This window comes from Lampetra fluviatilis, chromosome 81, assembly GCF_964198595.1.
Source record: "Lampetra fluviatilis chromosome 81, kcLamFluv1.1, whole genome shotgun sequence".
In the NCBI taxonomy this organism is placed as follows: domain Eukaryota; kingdom Metazoa; phylum Chordata; class Hyperoartia; order Petromyzontiformes; family Petromyzontidae; genus Lampetra; species Lampetra fluviatilis.
Window position 1 is genome coordinate 235,663 of NC_136355.1, and position 17,500 is coordinate 253,162.

General features: G+C 53.3%; 1 long non-coding RNA gene across 1 annotated transcript in view; it reads left to right on the top strand.

Moving 5' to 3' along the window:
- The first annotated feature begins 3,942 nt into the window (after positions 1-3,942).
- The window catches only part of LOC144953714 (uncharacterized), a 14,705-nt gene continuing 1,147 nt past the window's right edge, over positions 3,943-17,500 (top strand). Inside the window, exons 1-2 of the long non-coding RNA XR_013640882.1 lie at positions 3,943-4,012; positions 7,071-7,137. This is a non-coding gene — a long non-coding RNA (uncharacterized LOC144953714). The remainder of the gene's footprint in view (positions 4,013-7,070; positions 7,138-17,500) is intronic.

Genomic DNA, 17,500 nt, shown 5'->3' on the forward strand with positions numbered 1-17,500 from the left:
TCACCACCCTCACCACCACCACCCTCACCACCACCACCCCCCTCACCACCACCACCACCCTCACCACCCTCACCACCACCCTCACCACCCTCACCACCACCACCCTCACCACCACCACCACCCTCACCACCCTCACCACCACCCTCACCACCCTCACCACCACCACCCTCACCACCACCACCCTCACCACCCTCACCACCACCCTCACCACCACCCCCATCACCACCACCCTCACCACCCTCACCACCACCACCACCACCACCCTCACCACCCTCACCACCACCACCACCCCCCTCACCACCACCACCACCACCACGACCACCACCACCCCCATCACCACCACCACCCCCCTCACCACCCTCACCACCACTCTCACCACCACCACCACCCTCACCACCCTCACCACCACCACCACCACCACCACCCTCACCACCACCACCCCCCTCACCACCACCACCACCCTCACCACCCTCACCACCACCACCCTCACCACCACCACCACCCTCACCACCACCCCCATCACCACCACCCTCACCTCCCTCACCACCCTCACCACCACCACCACCACCACCCTCACCACCCTCACCACCACCACCACCCCCCTCACCACCACCACCACCACCACCACGACCACCACCACCCCCATCACCACCACCACCCCCCTCACCACCCTCACCACCACCCTCACCACCACCACCACCCTCACCACCCTCACCACCACCCTCACCACCACCACCACCCTCACCACCCTCACCACCACCCCCATCACCACCACCACCCTCACCACCACCCTCACCACCACCCCCATCACCACCACCACCCCCCTCACCACCCTCACCACCACCACCACCCTCACCACCACCCCCATCACCACCACCCTCACCACCATCACCCTCACCACCACCACCACCCTCACCACCACCACCACCCTCACCACCACCACCCCCCTCACCACCACCACCCTCACCACCACCACCACCACCCTCACCACCACCACCACCACCACCACCCTCACCACCACCCCCATCACCACCACCCTCACCTCCCTCACCACCCTCACCACCACCACCACCCTCACCACCCTCACCACCCTCACCACCCTCACCACCACCACCACCACCCTCACCACCACCACCACCACCCTCACCACCCTCACCACCACCACCACCACCCTCACCACCACCACCACCCCCCCTCACCACCACCACCACCACGACCACCACCACCCCCATCACCACCACCACCCCCCTCACCACCCTCACCTCCCTCACCACCCTCACCACCACCACCCCCCTCACCCTCACCACCCTCACCACCACCCCCATCACCACCACCCCCCTCACCCTCACCACCCTCACCTCCCTCACCACCCTCACCACCACCACCCCCCTCACCCTCACCACCCTCACCACCCTCACCACCACCACCAGCCTCACCACCACCACCACCCTCACCACCCTCACCACCCTCACCACCACCACCACCCTCACCACCACCCCCATCACCACCACCCTCACCTCCCTCACCACCCTCACCACCACCCCCCTCACCACCCTCACCACCCTCACCACCACCACCACCACCCTCACCACCACCACCACCCTCACCACCCTCACCACCCTCACCACCACCACCCCCCTCACCACCACCACCACCACGACCACCACCACCCCCATCACCACCACCACCCCCCTCACCACCCTCACCTCCCTCACCACCACCACCACCACCCCCCTCACCCTCACCACCACCCCCATCACCACCACCCCCCTCACCCTCACCACCACCCCCATCACCACCCCCATCACCACCACCCCCCTCACCCTCACCACCCTCACCACCACCCCCATCACCACCACCCTCACCACCCCCATCACCACCACCCCCCTCACCCTCACCACCCTCACCACCACCCCCATCACCACCACCCTCACCACCACCACCCTCACCACCACCACCACCCTCACCACCCTCACCACCACCACCCTCACCACCACCACCCCCCTCACCACCACCACCCTCACCACCACCACCACCCTCACCACCACCACCACCCTCACCACCACCACCACCCTCACCACCACCCCCATCACCACCACCCTCACCTCCCTCACCACCCTCACCACCACCACCACCCTCACCACCCTCACCACCCTCACCACCACCACCACCACCCTCACCACCACCACCACCACCCTCACCACCACCACCACCACCCTCACCACCACCACCACCCCCCTCACCACCACCACCACCACCACGACCACCACCACCCCCATCACCACCACCACCCCCCTCACCACCCTCACCTCCCTCACCACCCTCACCACCACCACCCCCCTCACCCTCACCACCCTCACCACCACCCCCATCACCACCACCCCCCTCACCCTCACCACCCTCACCTCCCTCACCACCCTCACCACCACCACCCCCCTCACCCTCACCACCCTCACCACCCTCACCACCACCCTCACCACCACCACCACCCTCACCACCCTCACCACCACCACCACCCTCACCACCACCCCCATCACCACCACCCTCACCTCCCTCACCACCCTCACCACCACCACCACCCTCACCACCACCACCCCCCTCACCCTCACCACCCTCACCACCCTCACCACCACCACCACCCTCACCACCACCACCACCCTCACCACCCTCACCACCACCACCACCCTCACCACCACCACCACCCCCCTCACCACCACCACCACCACGACCACCACCACCCCCATCACCACCACCACCCCCCTCACCTCCCTCACCACCCTCACCACCACCACCCCCCTCACCCTCACCACCACCCCCATCACCACCCCCATCACCACCACCCCCCTCACCCTCACCACCCTCACCACCACCCCCATCACCACCACCCCCCTCACCCTCACCACCACCCCCATCACCACCACCCCCCTCACCCTCACCACCCTCACCACCACCCCCATCACCACCACCCTCACCACCCTCACCATCACCCCCATCATTACCACCACCCTCACCACCCTCACAACCACCCCCATCACCACCACCCCCCTCACCCTCACCATCCTCACCACCACCCCCATCACCACCACCCTCACCACCCTCACCACTCTCCACCATTCAAACTACGGAATCGATTCCCTCTCTAAATATCAAGAAACAGCGAATCGATTCCCCGAACTTTCACCTTCGGAATCGATTCAAATTTTCTTTTTTAAACTTGGAATCGATTCAATTTTTTTGTTCAACTCGGAATCGATTCCAAATCGTCACTCACTGCACCACAACAGAAGGCGATGGAGTTGTCCACCTCCTCACCCACCTCACCCCCTCTCCTCACCCCCTCACCACTCTCCACCATTCAAACTGCAAAATCGATTCCCTCTAGCAACATCGATTAACAGCGAATCGATTCCCCCATGTTTCACCTTCGGAATCGATTCAAATTTTTTTTTTTAAATCGTCACTCACTGCACCACAACAGAACGCGATGGAGTTGTCCACCTCCTCACCCCCCTCACCCCCTCACCACCCTCACCCTCCTCACCAATCCACCATTCAAACTGCAGAATCGATTCCCTCTCGCAACATCGATTAACAGCGAATCGATTCAAAATTTTTTTTTTTTTAAATCGTCACTCACTGCACCACAACAGAACGCGATGGAGTTGTCCACCTCCTCACCCACCTCACCCCCCTCACCACCCTCACCCTCCTCACCAATCCACCATTCAAACTGCAGAACAGAATCGATTCCCTCTAGCAACATCGATTAACAGCGAATCGATTCAATTTTTTTTTTTAAATCGTCACTCACTGCACCACAACAGAACGCGATGGAGTTGTCCACCTCCTCACCCCCCTCACCACCCTCCTCACCACCCTCCTCACCCTCCTCACCACCCTCCTCACCACCGCTACTCGCGGGATTTGACGATGACGTCCTGGGACTGATCCTTGTCTCGGCCCTGATCGCCTCGATAGCTGCGGCCTACCTCGTGCTAGTACAGCGCGCCAGGTTAGTCAGCTAGTTAGTCACTCAGCTAGTCAGTCAGTCACCTACACAGTCAGTCAGTCAGTGAGACACTCACTCAGTCACTCAGTCAGTCACTCAGTCAGTCACTCACTCAGTCAGTCACTCAGTCAATTACTCAGTCACTCACTCAGTCAGTCAGTCACTCAGTCAGTTACTCAGTCACTCACTCAGTCAGTCAGTCACTCAGTCAGTCACTCAGTCACTCACTCAGTCACTCAATCAGTCAGTCACTCAATCACTCAGTCACACACTCAGTCACTCAATCAGTCAGTAACTCAATCACTCACTCAGTCAGTCAGTCACGCAGTCACTCACTCAGTTACTCTCCCACTCACCCACTCACTCATCGACCCACTCACACACTCACTCACACACTCACACACTCACCCACCCACCCACTTACTCACAAACTCACCCACTCACTCATCGACCCACTCACACACTCACTCACCCACTCACACACTCACTCACCCACCCACTTACTCACAAACTCACCCACTCACTCATCGACCCACTCACACACTCACTCACCCACTCACACACTCACTCACCCACCCACTTACTCACAAACTCACCCACTCACTCATCGACCCACTCACACACTCACTCACCCACTCACACACTCACTCACCCACCCACTTACTCACAAACTCACCCACTCACTCATCGACCCACTCACACACTCATTCACTCACCCACTCACACACTCACTCACCCACTCACACACTCACTCACTCACCCACTCACTCACCCACTCACTCATCGACCCACTCACACACTCACTCACCCACTCACACACTCACTCACTCACCCACTCACACACTCACTCACTCACCCACTCACACACTCACTCACCCACTCACACACTCACTCACTCACCCACTCACACACTCACTCACTCACCCACTCACACACTCACTCACTCACCCACCCACTTACTCACAAACTCACCCACTCACTCATCGACCCACTCACCCACTCACTCACCCACTCACACACTCACTCACCCACCCACTTACTCACAAACTCACCCACTCACTCATCGACCCACTCACACACTCACTCACTCACCCACTCACACACTCACTCACTCACCCACTTACTCACAAACTCACACACTCACTCATCGACCCACTCACACACTCACTCACCCACTCACACACTCACTCACCCACTCACTCACTCACCCACCCACTTACTCACAAACTCACCTACTCACTCATCGACCCACTCACACACTCACTCACCCACTCACACACTCACTCACTCACCCACTCACACACTCACTCACCCACTCACTCACCCACTCACACACTCACTCACTCACCCACTCACACACTCACTCACTCACCCACTCACACACTCACTCACCCACTCACACACTCACCCACTCACACACTCACTCACTCACCCACCCACTTACTCACAAACTCACCCACTCACTCATCGACCCACTCACCCACTCACTCACTCACACACTCACTCACCCACCCACTTACTCACAAACTCACCCACTCACTCATCGACCCACTCACCCACTCACTCACTCACCCACTCACCCACTCACTCACTCACTCACCCACTCACACACTCACTCACTCACCCACCCACTTACTCACAAACTCACCCACTCACTCATCGACCCACTCACCCACTCACTCACTCACCCACTCACACACTCACTCACCCACCCACTTACTCACAAACTCACCCACTCACTCATCGACCCACTCACCCACTCACTCACTCACCCACTCACACACTCACTCACTCACCCACTCACACACTCACTCACCCACTCACACACTCACTCACCCACTCACACACTCACTCACTCACCCACTCACACACTCACTCACTCACCCACCCACTTACTCACAAACTCACCCACTCACTCATCGACCCACTCACCACTCACTCACTCACCCACTCACACACTCACTCACCCACCCACTTACTCACAAACTCACCCACCCACTCATCGACCCACTCACCCACTCACTCACTCACCCACTCACTCACTCACACACTCACTCACTCACCCACCCACTTACTCACAAACTCACCCACTCACTCATCGACCCACTCACCCACTCACTCACTCACCCACTCACACACTCACCCACCCACTTACTCACAAACTCACCCACTCACTCATCGACCCACTCACCCACTCACTCACTCACCCACTCACTCACTCACCCACTCACACACTCACTCACTCACCCACTCACACACTCACTCACTCACCCACTCACACACTCACTCACTCACCCACTCACACACTCACTCACTCACCCACTCACACACTCACTCACTCACTCACCCACCCACTTACTCACAAACTCACCCACTCACTCATCGACCCACTCACACACTCACTCACCCACCCACTTACTCACAAACTCACCCACTCACTCATCGACCCACTCACCCACTCACTCACTCACCCACTCACACACTCACTCACTCACTCACCCACTCACACACTCACTCACTCTCCCACTCACACACTCACTCATCGACCCACTCACACACTCACTCACTCACCCACTCACACACTCACTCACTCACTCACCCACTCACACACTCACTCACTCTCCCACTCACCCACTCACTCATCGACCCACTCACACACTCACTCACTCACTCACCCACTCACACACTCACTCACTCACTCACCCACTCACACACTCACTCACTCACCCACTCACACACTCACTCACTCTCCCACTCACCCACTCACTCATCGACCCACTCGCACACTCACTCACTCACCCACCCACTTACTCACAAACTCACCCACTCACTCATCGACCCACTCACACACTCACTCACCAAATCACTCACTCACATGTTCTTGTTGATGTTGGTGATGTTGGTGTTGATGTTGGTGATGTTGTTGATGTTGTTGGTGTTGGTGATGTTGGTGTTGATGTTGGTGATGTTGTTGATGTTGTTGATGGTGATGTTGTTGATGTTGTTGATGTTGATGTTGGCGATGTTGGTGATGTTGGTGATGTTGTTGGTGATGTTCCAGGACTGCAATCCATGAAATCCATCCTGACAATCGGGAAAGAATTTCCCAGCTGAGACAAAACCACGTGGTGAGTGATGGTGGTGATGGTGGTGATGTTGGTGATGATGGTGGTGGTGATGGTGGTGATGGTGGTGATGTTGGTGATGATGATGGTGGTGGTGATGGTGGTGATGGTGGTGATGTTGGTGATGATGGTGGTGGTGATGGTGGTGATGATGATGATGGTGGTGGTGGTGATGGTGGTGGTGGTGATGATGGTGGTGGTGATGGTGGTGATGGTGGTGATGTTGGTGATGATGGTGGTGGTGATGGTGGTGATGGTGGTGATGTTGGTGATGATGGTGGTGGTGATGGTGGTGATGGTGGTGATGTTGGTGATGATGGTGGTGGTGATGGTGGTGATGATGATGATGGTGGTGGTGGTGATGGTGGTGGTGATGGTGGTGGTGATGGTGGTGGTGATGGTGGTGGTGATGTTGGTGGTGATGGTGGTGGTGATGGTGATGATGGTGGTGATGATGGTGGTGATGATGGTGGTGGTGATGTTGGTGGTGATGGTGGTGGTGATGGTGGTGATGGTGGTGATGATGGTGGTGGTGATGGTGGTGATGGTGGTGATGATGGTGGTGGTGATGGTGGTGATGTTGGTGATGATGGTGGTGGTGATGGTGGTGATGATGATGATGGTGGTGGTGGTGATGGTGGTGGTGATGGTGGTGATGTTGGTGATGATGATGATGGTGGTGGTGATGGTGGTGGTGATGGTGGTGGTGATGGTGGTGATGATGGTGGTGATGGTGGTGATGGTGATGATGATGATGATGGTGGTGGTGATGGTGGTGGTGATGGTGGTGGTGATGATGATGATGATGGTGGTGGTGATGGTGGTGGTGATAGTGGTGGTGATGGTGGTGGTGATGGTGGTGATGTTGGTGATGATGGTGGTGGTGATGGTGGTGATGGTGGTGATGTTGGTGATGATGGTGGTGGTGATGGTGGTGATGATGATGATGATGGTGGTGGTGATGATGGTGGTGGTGATGGTGGTGGTGATGGTGGTGATAGTGGTGGTGATGGTGGTGGTGATGGTGGTGATGTTGGTGATGATGGTGGTGGTGATGGTGTTGATGATGATGATGGTGGTGGTGGTGATGGTGGTGGTGATGGTGGTGATGTTGGTGATGATGATGATGGTGGTGGTGATGGTGGTGGTGATGGTGGTGGTGATGGTGGTGATGATGATGATGGTGGTGGTGATGATGGTGGTGGTGATAGTGGTGGTGATGGTGGTGGTGATGGTGGTGATGTTGGTGATGATGGTGGTGGTGATGGTGGTGATGGTGGTGATGTTGGTGATGATGGTGGTGGTGATGGTGGTGATGATGATGATGATGGTGGTGGTGGTGATGATGGTGGTGGTGATGGTGGTGGTGATGGTGGTGATGTTGGTGATGATGATGATGGTGGTGGTGATGGTGGTGGTGATGATGATGATGATGATGGTGGTGGTGATGATGATGGTGGTGGTGATGGTGGTGGTGATGGTGGTGATGTTGGTGATGATGGTGGTGGTGATGGTGGTGATGGTGGTGATGTTGGTGATGATGGTGGTGGTGATGATGGTGGTGGTGATAGTGGTGGTGATGGTGGTGGTGATGGTGGTGATGTTGGTGATGATGGTGGTGGTGATGGTGGTGATGGTGGTGATGTTGGTGATGATGGTGGTGGTGATGGTGGTGATGATGATGATGATGGTGGTGGTGGTGATGATGGTGGTGGTGATGGTGGTGGTGATGGTGGTGATGTTGGTGATGATGATGATGGTGGTGGTGATGGTGGTGGTGATGATGATGATGATGATGGTGGTGGTGATGATGATGGTGGTGGTGATGGTGGTGGTGATGGTGGTGATGTTGGTGATGATGGTGGTGGTGATGGTGGTGATGGTGGTGATGTTGGTGATGATGGTGGTGGTGATGGTGGTGATGATGATGATGGTGGTGGTGGTGATGATGGTGGTGATGGTGATGATGGTGGTGGTGATGTTGGTGATGATGATGGTGGTGGTGGTGATGATGGTGGTGATGGTGATAATGGTGGTGGTGATGGTGATGGTGGTGATAGTGGTGGTGATGATGGTGGTGATGGTGATGATGGTGGTGATGGTGATGATGATGGTGATGATGATGGTGATGATGGTTGTGATAGTAGTGGTGATGGTGGTGGTGATGGTGGTGATGATGGTGATGATGATGGTGATGATGGTTGTGATAGTGGTGGTGATGGTGGTGGTGATGGTGATGATGATGGTGATGATGATGGTGATGATGGTTGTGATAGTAGTGGTGATGGTGGTGGTGATGGTGATGATGATGGTGGTGGTGATGGTGATGGTGGTGATAGTAGTGGTGATGGTGGTGATAATGGTGGTGGTGATGGTGATGGTGGTGATAGTGGTGGTGATGATGGTGGTGATGGTGATGATGGTGGTGATGGTGATGATGATGGTGATGATGATGGTTATGATGGTTGTGATAGTAGTGGTGATGGTGGTGGTGATGGTGGTGATGATGGTGATGATGATGGTGATGATGGTTGTGATGGTGGTGGTGATGGTGGTGATGTTGGTGATGATGGTGGTGGTGATGTTGGTGATGTTGGTGATGGTGAGTCCGGAAAAAACAACCACCATCGTGGTGCCGGATGGGCAACTCTGTCGTGGGCTGGTAACCCCTCCACCTTCAATTCATTACCACTAAACCACGACCACAACATCTAACTAACACGCTTGTGCCGGAGGCCCCGGGGGGACAGGCGTCTATGACGTCTCCTGGCCAAACCCCATTTGGCGGAGCCAGGAGACTGAATCTTCACCCTCGGGGCTCCTCCAGAAACAACAAAAACCCACTTTGTGTGGCCACGTGGAATGTTCGAACGCTCACTGCGGAGGAGAGGCTGCCACTCCTCTGTCGGGAGCTGGACCGGTACCGCCTGGATCTCTGTGGCATTCAGGAGGTCCGGTGGACCGGCTCTGGCTCCTGCCACCATGAGGGGGTGGACAGTCCTCTACTCGGGACAGGAGACTGCCAAACAACAGGGAGTGGCTCTTCTTCTGAACAAAAGAATGAAGGGGGCGTGGGAGCGTGGCGGTGAGGTGTGGGAAGCTGTAAGCCCCAGGCTACTTTGGGCTCGCCTTCCCATCAACCGGAGGCGAGGAGTGGTGGTCGTGGTTACTTATGCCCCAACCGAAGACGAATATCCGTGGAGGGATGCAGACAAGGCCGATGAGTCAGATGCCTTCTATGACCTCCTGTCACAGGTGCTGGCTAAAGCGGCCCCTCGGGACAGAGTCATCTTGTTGGGTGACTTCAATGCCTGAGTTTGTCATGATGCTGGCACCTGGTCTGGAGTGATTGGAAGGCATGGGCCAGATCAGCTCAATAACAACGGTAGGAGGCTGCTAGATTTTTGTGCAGCCCATGGGCTCCACACAACATCATGTATGCATGCCGGGTCCAAGCAAGAACATCTGCTGGACTACATAGTGATGGACCAGCGGATGCGAGCCCATATCCTTGACACCAGGACCTACCGTGGAGCTGATCTGCCTACTGACCATCGACTTGTCATCTGTAAGATGCGCCTGCCATTCTTCCACTCCAGTGGTGGGTGTACACCCAGGACCCCATTCAAACCCTTAGTGGCCTGGTCTCAGTTAGCTGATGGAAGTTGCAAGCGAGAATATCGCTTGCGGCTGGGGTTGGCATCGTCCCCCACTCTTCCTGATGTCGAGGGTAAATGGGCGAGGTTTAGGACTGTGGCTCATGCAGCTGCAATGGCTGCTTTGGGTACACGGTCCAGACCTCCCCAGAGACCCTGGCTGACAGAGGATGTGTTCAGGGTGGCTGAGAAAAAGCGACAGGCCCACTCTCATCGGCTACAGCATCCCACGTCAGAGAATGAGGAGGTTTATCGCAGCCTTCACTCGGAGGTTCGGAGATCCGTGAGGCGCTACAATGATGGGTGGTGGTCGCGGGTTGCTGAGGAGATGGAGTCTGCCTCAGTGGCCCGCGATCACAAATCGCTCTTTAACTCCATCAAAAAGTAACCTGCAGCGCCACACCTATTACCATCATTAGGGGAAAAACGGTGATCCAATCTCCGACCCCCAGGAACAGGTTTGCAGATTTGCTGAGCATTCCTGTGAGGTCCTGTGGGAGGGGAAATCCCTCAGCCAGGAAAACATCGTGGCACAAAGTGGGGATGACCCTGCTGAGAATGCGGTGCCTCAAATATTGGAGGAAGAAGTAGTCACACCCTGTGAGTGGCTGGCTGAGGTGCCATCTGTTGAGGAAGTACTGAAGGCGATCCAGAGTCTGAGACAGTATATATACTGGTTGAGGGTGGGATGAGCCAAGGTAGGCCCTGAATATTATTGTTGTGAGGTTCGGTGCGGCTGAAGCACGCTGCTAGGAATGAGCCTTTGTTGTGTAAACTACGTGCGGATGATGGAAAGGTGCGTGTAAAAGGGACTGAGCCTTTTGTTATGTAGAGGTGGTGCGGCTGAAACCGCTGCCAGGAAATAAGTCTTTGTTGTGTAGAACGGTTGACTGAGCCTTTTGTTATGTAGAGGTGGTGCGGCTGAAACCGCTGCCAGGAAATGAGTCTTTGTTGTGCAGAATGGTTGACTGAGCCTTTTGTTATGTAGAGGTGGTGCGGCTGAAACCGCTGCCAGGAAATGAGTCTTTGTTGTTGTGTAGAATGGTTGACTGAGCCTTTTGTTATGTAGAGGTGGTGCGGCTGAAACCGCTGCCAGGAAATGAGTCTTTGTTGTGTAGAATGGTTGACTGAGCCTTTTGCTATGTAGAGGTGGTGCGGCTGAAACCGCTGCCAGGAAATGAGTCTTTGTTGTGTAGAATGGTTGACTGAGCCTTTTGTTATGTAGAGGTGGTGCGGCTGAAACCGCTGCCAGGAAATGAGTCTTTGTTGTTGTGTAGAATGGTTGACTGAGCCTTTTGTTATGTAGAGGTGGTGCGGCTGAAACCGCTGCCAGGAAATGAGTCTTTGTTGTGTAGAATGGTTGAATGAGCCTTTTGCTATGTAGAGGTGGTGCGGCTGAAACCGCTGCCAGGAAATTAGTCTTTGTTGTGTAGAATGGTTGACTGAGCCTTTTGTTATGTAGAGGTGGTGCGGCTGAAACCGCTGCCAGGAAATGAGTCTTTGTTGTTGTGTAGAATGGTTGACTGAGCCTTTTGTTATGTAGAGGTGGTGCGGCTGAAACCGCTGCCAGGAAATGAGTCTTTGTTGTGTAGAATGGTTGACTGAGCCTTTTGTTATGTAGAGGTGGTGCGGCTGAAACCTCTGCCAGGAAATGAGTCTTTGTTGTTTATAATGGTTGACTGAGCCTTTTGTTATGTAGAGGTGGTACGGCTGAAACCGCTGCCAGGAATGCTCCAAATATGTGTAGACGGTCCACGTCCTTGAGGCAGAGGCACTAGAGGATGATGATGCCAGCAACGGCATCTTTGGGGTCGCTGCGAACGGCAATCGGAAGAGGCAGCGGCGTGCGTTCCCGTGGGAGCACACGCACCATGGGATGGAGGGTGATCCCCCAGTGGTTTTCCACCTCAAGAAGCACAACGCGATCGCCCCCAGGCAGCGAGGTCGGGACGTCGGAGTCGGCTAGCCGCCTAATACGGTAAACGCCGAGCCGGCCGGCGATCGCGGATCGCCTCCTGGTGAAGTTTGAGCAAGCGGCGGTGGATCTTGTTATCCGAGGTGTGAGTCTCTTTGCGAGCCTCCGGCAGCGACGAGCTCAAGACCCTTGGTGCACACACTGACGCAGGGTCAATTACGGGGTCCCGTCGACCCGCACCGTCATCCGCAACAACTCTTAGAACCTCCCAGTTCAACCAGTCTACACAACAAAGACTCATTCCTGGCAGCGGTTTCAGCCGCACCACCTCTACATAACAAAAGGCTCAGTCAACCATTCTACACAACAAAGACTCATTTCCTGGCAGCAGTTTCAGCCACACCACCTCTACATAACAAAAGGCTCAGCCAACCATTCTACACAACAAAGACTCATTCCTGGCAGCGGTTTCAGCCGCAACACCTCTACATAACAAAAGGCTCAGTCAACCATTCTACACAACAAAGACTCATTTCCTGGCAGCAGTTTCAGCCGCACCACCTCTACATAACAAAAGGCTCAGTCAACCATTCTACGCAACAAAGACTCATTTCCTGGCAGCGGTTTCAGCCACACCAACTCTACATAACAAAAGGCTCAGTCAACCATTCTACGCAACAAAGACTCATTTCCTGGCAGCGGTTTCAGCCGCACTACCTCTACATAACAAAAGGCTCAGTCAACAATTCTACACAACAAAGACTCATTCCTGGCAGCGGTTTCAGCCGCACCACCTCTACATAAGAAAAGGCTCAGTCAACCATTCTACACAACAACAAAGACTCATTTCCTGGCAGCGGTTTCAGCCGCACCACCTCTACATAACAAAAGGCTCAGTCAACCATTCTACACAACAAAGACTCATTTCCTGGCAGCGGTTTCAGCCGCAACACCTCTACATAACAAAAGGCTCAGTCAACAATTCTACACAACAAAGACTCATTCCTGGCACCGGTTTCAGCCGCACCACCTCTACATAACAAAAGGCTCAGCCAACCATTCTACACAACACAGACTCATTCCTGGCAGCGGTTTCAGCCGCAACACCTCTACATAACAAAAGGCTCAGTCAACCATTCTACACAACAAAGACTCATTTCCTGGCAGCGGTTTCAGCCGCACCACCTCTACATAACAAAAGGCTCAGTCAACCATTCTACACAACAAAGACTCATTTCCTGGCAGCAGTTTCAGCCACACCACCTCTACATAACAAAAGGCTCAGCCAACCATTCTACACAACAAAGACTCATTCCTGGCAGCGGTTTCAGCCGCAACACCTCTACATAACAAAAGGCTCAGTCAACAATTCTACACAACAAAGACTCATTTCCTGGCAGCGGTTTCAGCCGCACCACCTCTACATAACAAAAGGCTCAGTCAACAATTCTACACAACAAAGACTCATTTCCTGGCAGCAGTTTCAGCCGCACCACCTCTACATAACAAAAGGCTCAGCCAACCATTCTACACAACAAAGACTCATTTCCTGGCAGCGGTTTCAGCCGCACCACCTCTACATAACAAAAGGCTCAGTCAACCATTCTACACAACAAAGACTCATTCCTGGCAGCGGTTTCAGCCGCACCACCTCTACATAACAAAAGGCTCAGCCAACCATTCTACACAACAAAGACTCATTTCCTGGCAGTGGTTTCAGCCGCACCGAACCTCACAACAATAATATCCAGGTGCCTACCTTGGCTCCTCCCACCCTCAACCAGTATATATACAAGGACTGTTTTCTTGGGATTTCTCTCACTTGATACAGCAATCGTGCTGTGACGGTTCCACCTGAAGACGGAAGCTTGTGTTGCCTCCGAAACGTCGTGATTTTTATTTTATTTCCATTATCACTTATATTAATTTTATTAACTTTAAATTAAATTTTTTTACCTACACGGTGACTTTACAGAAAAAACGTGACAGTCTTGATCAGGCTGTTGATGAGATCGCCACCGACCGGGGCGGCTGGGACTAGGAGGTTATAGAGGACTTATTCTTTGGTTATTTCGGTAAAGTCACGTATAAAGATAAAATAATAAATTAAATAATAGCATACGACGTTTCGATCGCAACACAAGCAATCATCAGGTATAATGAAATAGCGACATAAAATCTAACCAGAAACTATAGACAGACATATAAGCAGACAGATATCACCAAGATACATAGAGCGAGCAACACAGGTACAGAGAGGGGTGATCGTCTCTGTGGGGTGGCCTTAAATAGACAGAGGGGGGCGGAGGCAGCGAGAGGGAGGGGTTAGAGACAAAACCTACATGTCAATGAGTACGAGGAGACGCGTTGAGAAGTACGCAGGCTTAGAGGGAGAAAGAAACACACTAAAATTGAATAACCTAGCAAAGTATCGAAAAGTTATGTAATGCGACACAGAGAGTCGGTCAACACACAATTAACGCATAGCCTGGTCGATTACGTATTTCAAAGATTGCTAAGTTAGAATGTAAGTGTGAACATTCCAAAGAAAGACAAAAGATAAAAACAAGAGGAACGGAGACACACAGACAGAGCAGAACCTAAGACCGACAAAAAACGAGTGTAGACAGAAAAAATTACACTAAATATACAGGCAGAGAGAGAGAGAAAAGGTCAACTTGGAACTTCCCCGTAGAAGTGGTTCAATCTTAATTTTGGAGCTTTTTTTTTTTCTTTATACGTGACTTTACCGAAAGAACCAAAGAATAATTCCTGCAGTCACGAAAGCTCCAAAATTAAGATTATAGAGGACTGTGTCGTCGACAGCCTCAACGCCCGATTCGAGAGAATTCTATGTGATTACAGCGCTCTACCTGCAGCATTTACCGTGATAAACCTTGTTCATGTGTCGTAGTGCCCCAGTAATTACCCTGTAATCGGGTGATTTGTATGGGGTGAGGGTAAAAGGGAGGGTAAAGGTAGGCTCGTTGTTTTTTTACCTTTTAACTTTTACCTTACCTGCTAAAGGGTAAAAGGTAAGGTAGAGTGATTGTATTGTGGTAAGGTAAAATGTAGGGTAAACATTTACACCATTGGGACCTCATTTGCCAGTAAAACAATTTTTACTGGCAAATGAGGTCCCAATGGTGTAAATGCTTTAGCCCGAGCTCTCATACTCTGATGGTGCGTTGTCTTTGAGTTGTGCGCCTTTTGGCGTCATCTGGTCCAACACCAAGTGAGACTAGGCTCTAAGGAAAGCTGTCTCGGGTGTGGACCAATCAACTTCAAGGACCATGTGAGACTAGGCTCTAAGGAAAGCTGTCTCGGGTGTGGACCAATCAACTTCAAGGACCATGTGAGACTAGGCTCTAAGGAAAGCTGTCTTGGGTGTGGACCAATCAACTTCAAGGACCATGTGAGACTAGGCTCTAAGGAAAGCTGTCTCGGGTGTGGACCAATCAACTTCAAGGACCATGTGAGACTAGGCTCTAAGGAAAGCTGTCTCGGGTGTGGACCAATCAACTTCAAGGACCATGTGAGACTAGGCTCTAAGGAAAGCTGTCTCGGGTGTGGACCAATCAACTTCAAGGACCATGTGAGACTAGGCTCTAAGGAAAGCTGTCTCGGGTGTGGACCAATCAACTTCAAGGACCATGTGAGACTAGGCTCTAAGGAAAGCTGTCTCGGGTGTGGACCAATCAACTTCAAGGACCATGTGAGACTAGGCTCTAAGGAAAGCTGTCTCGGGTGTGGACCAATCAACTTCAAGGACAGTGCATATCATTATCATCATCAGAGTTGTTTCTTTACGTTTGCATTTTGACTGCTTGTGTTGTGGTTATTGCAAACATGATGCCTTGTATAAAGGTGTCAGTTTTTGTACCAGTTGGAAGGGTAAAAGCCGACTACTATATTTTGCCACTGGTAAAGGAGATGTCTCATAGTGTAGATGCTTGCCCCGAGCTCTCATACTCTGATGGTGCATTGTCTTTGAGTTGTACGCCTTTTGGCGTCATCTGGTCCAACACCATGTGAGACTAGGCTCTAAGGAAAGCTGTCTCGGGTGTGGACCAATCAACTTCAAGGACCATGTGAGACTAGGCTCTAAGGAAAGCTGTCTCGGGTGTGGACCAATCAACTTCAAGGACCATGTGAGACTAGGCTCTAAGGAAAGCTGTCTCGGGTGTGGACCAATCAACTTCAAGGACCATGTGAGACTAGGCTCTAAGGAAAGCTGTCTCGGGTGTGGACCAATCAACTTCAAGGACCATGTGAGACTAGGCTCTAAGGAAAGCTGTCTCGGGTGTGGACCAATCAACTTCAAGGACCATGTGAGACTAGGCTCTAAGGAAAGCTGTCTCGGGTGTGGACCAATAAACTTCAAGGACCATGTGAGACTAGGCTCTAAGGAAAGCTGTCTCGGGTGTGGACCAATCAACTTCAAGGACCATGTGAGACTAGGCTCTAAGGAAAGCTGTCTCGGGTGTGGACCAATCAACTTCAAGGACCATGTGAGACTAGGCTCTAAGGAAAGCTGTCTCGGGTGTGGACCAATCAACTTCAAGGACCATGTGAGACTAGGCTCTAAGGAAAGCTGTCTCGGGTGTGGACCAATCAACTTCAAGGACCATGTGAGACTAGGCTCTAAGGAAAGCTGTCTCGGGTGTGGACCAATCAACTTCAAGGACCATGTGAGACTAGGCTCTAAGGAAAGCTGTCTCGGGTGTGGACCAATCAACTTCAAGGACCATGTGAGACTAGGCTCTAAGGAAAGCTGTCTCGGGTGTGGACCAAT